Here is a 3,086-nt window from a genome sequence, read left to right as displayed (position 1 = left end):
CTCTCCATCTTGAAAGGAGAATTCAGAGGCCACACTGAGCTTCTCAGGAACAGGATGATTTTGAGGTGAGCTTGGGGCAGACATTGGGAATAAGATAATAAACATGAGGCAGACAACAATCAAGGTGGGACCAGCAACTCTCTGGGTGTTCAAACACCTCAACCATCCTCTAAATGTTAGCTGCCCTGCACTTTGGACTAGATTTGTCATACTCTCCCTATACTCGCTTTCTGGTGAGCTCATCCAATCACATGACTTCAATACCATCTATAAAAAGTCCCCCATATGCCTACTTCCAATCGTGACATTTTTGCAGCTCCATGATTCACATTTCCACTTGGATGTCTAATAAAAATCTGATTTTACATGGCATGCACTCCCCACTCCTCCTCCCCGGGGGACCCCTGCAACCATCCCCAGGGGGATAATAACACCATCATCAATCCAGGTCTTCAGGTCCAAACTTCAGAACCTACATTATGTTCCCCCTCTCCCATTCCTCACCTCCTGTCCATGAGTAAAGTTTGTCTCTCCTTGTCAAAAACCCATCTGGAACTTGTCAAACTCTCTTCGTTTCCTCAGTCACCATCACAGCTCAAGCTGCACTAGTCTCCTACCTGGATCAGCTACACTGGCTCTACCTGGTCTGCACCTTCAACTCTCTGCCACCCCTCTACATTCTTCAAAGCAGACAGTCACTGCCTTGACATTTTGGGGGCTTTTATTCTACTTTATATTCAATATCACAAATTTGACCTTCAGCTTTGACCTTATGTTATTCAGTCCTTCTTTTGAGCTTTTTTTTTTAACCGGCTTTAATGGAAGAAATGGTACAATTGAAGGAAAAACCATGAATGGAGGATTCGTAAGGGCAATATACAGGAAATAAACCCCTATCTGTGGGGAAGGCAGCTAAGGCTCAGTCCCATTATCCCTGTCACTCAGGGTGAGCTTGCCAAAGAGGTACTCTGCGATACTGTCCACCAGAGCCCCCATCCTGAAGCCCAGAAGCAAGAATCCTTAGCACTTGCATATTTTGTTTTTTGTTTGTTTGTTTTTTGAGATGGAGTTTTGCTCTTGTTGCCCAGGCTAGAGTGCAATGGCGGATCTCAGCTCACCACAACCTCCACACCCCAGGTTCACACGGTTCTCCTGCCTCAGCCTCCCCAGTAGCTGGGATTGCATGCACCACCATGCTCGGCTAATTTTGTATTTTTGGTAGAGACAGGGTTTCTCCATGTTGGTCAGGCTGTTCTCAAACTCGTGACCTCAGGTGATTTGCCCACCTCAGCCTCCCAAGTGCTGGAATTACATGCCTGAGCCACCCACCCAGCGACGCATACTTTAAAAAGAAACTTTTCATGTCAGGTTAAAGACTATATTATTTTAATCCCTGCCCAATCACATTTCCTACCCTTCTTCTCCAGAGGCAACCACTAGGATGAATTTCATACCATGCTTTACACCTTACCATGCATATGCACCCACAGATGCCACGGCCCAAGACTGCACACCCCACCCGACCCCATCCACCCCACCCATCTCACCCCATCCCACCCCACCTCACCCCACCCTATCCCACATGCCCTCAGAGTTTATAGGGGGAAGACTGATGTGTTTGCCAGGGACTCATAGAATACCTTTCCCCTCCACCCCCGCAGATCCTGAGCTTCATGCAGATGGGGCAGAGCTGAGTGGAGAGATTGCTGGATACCTACTTTAAACCTGCCTGGGGATGTGCCCTGATTCCTAAAAGGTGAGAGTGTTTTAGACGCACATCAACTGGGCACCTTTATTGCTTTGAGAACGGGTAACTTTATTGCCAACAACCGTAAAACTGAGAGGAAAAAACTGAAGAGAACATTCTGAAAGGGCAACATGGACGCCCCGCCTGGTGGCCGTACCCGGGGAAGGCACCCCGTGGCTGCGGGGCCCCTCTGGGCTCAAGTGTCTTTCTCGCTGCGGCCCAGGGTGAGCTTGTCAAAGAGGTACTCTGCCAGGCCTGCTTCCGGGGCCCCCGTCTTGCGCAGGTTGCTCAGGTAGCCACCCAGCTCTCTGATAGTCTTGGCCTGCTGGTTCAGGAAGTGGCTCATCCAGGAAGTCGCACAGGTGGGGGTCGTCTTTCTCCTTGACCAGCTGGTGCAGCTCCAGGAGACTCTGGTTGACGTTCTTCTCCAGGTGGAAGGCACACTCCATGGCCTTGAGCCCGCTCTCCCAGCATTGGCGCTCTGGCTTTCTGATGTCATGAAGGCAGATGTGGCCACCGCGCAGGTTCTGCAGCCTCGTCAGCTCCTGGGTGCTCCCCTCTTCTCTTGCCACTGGCGCAGGAAATAGCGGCTGAAGCTCTCCAGGGCCACATCGTCCCGGTGGAAGTAGATGGCCATGGATAGGTACACATAGGAGGCGTGGAGCTCCAGGTTGACGTTGAAGTTGACGGCGACCTCGCAGCTGGGGTGATAGTTCTGGTGCACTTGCGACAGCGGGCCCAGGGCAGGCAGAGCGGGTGCGGAGAGTAGGCGGGGTAAAGCGGTGTGGTCGCGAGTGTCCCGGAGCGGGCAGCGGCATGGGCATGGGCATCGGCATCGGCATCAGCAGTAGCCATGGCGGCCGCAGCGGCTGGGGCCTCGGAGCACCACCATCTGCAGTGGTGGCTGGCGGAGGGGCAGGGTCCTCCGGGCCAGGCGTTGGTGGTTGTGGCAGGGTCGGGGAAGGGACCGGAAGTGGGCGGAGGGGGACCCTTATCGGGGGAGTGGCGAGCTCCATCGGGCGGGCGGGGACTGGTGCGCAGAGAGGCGGGGGCCTTTAGAATGGTGGTGGTGGAGAGGAGGAGCACGCTGAGTTCTGTGGGCAGCCTGGGAACTGAGCACTGTCAGTCCTCTGCACGATGTCAATTCTGTAGTAACTTTTCTAGTTTCCAAGGACTTTCGCCTGTCCCCTGATTATTCCCCTCTATGACAGCTTGCTCTCATTTTATAAACCTCTTGTCGGCCGGCGCGGTGGCTCAAGCCTGTAATCCCAGCACTTTGGGAGGCCGAGACGGGCGGATCACGAGGTCAGGAGATCGAGACCATCCTGGCTAACACGGT

General features: G+C 53.3%; 1 pseudogene; it reads right to left on the bottom strand.

Annotated features, from left to right (window-relative positions):
• Positions 1 to 1,778: 1,778 nt before the first annotated feature.
• On the bottom strand, positions 1,779 to 2,564 carry LOC117084491 (annotated as a pseudogene).
• Between the last annotated feature and the right edge of the window lie 522 nt (positions 2,565 to 3,086).

Source organism: Trachypithecus francoisi, unplaced genomic scaffold (assembly GCF_009764315.1).
Source record: "Trachypithecus francoisi isolate TF-2019V2 unplaced genomic scaffold, Tfra_2.0 Contig00495, whole genome shotgun sequence".
Taxonomy (NCBI): Eukaryota; Metazoa; Chordata; class Mammalia; order Primates; family Cercopithecidae; genus Trachypithecus; species Trachypithecus francoisi.
Note: the sequence above shows the minus strand (reverse complement) of the source record. Positions and strands in the feature narration are given on the sequence as shown.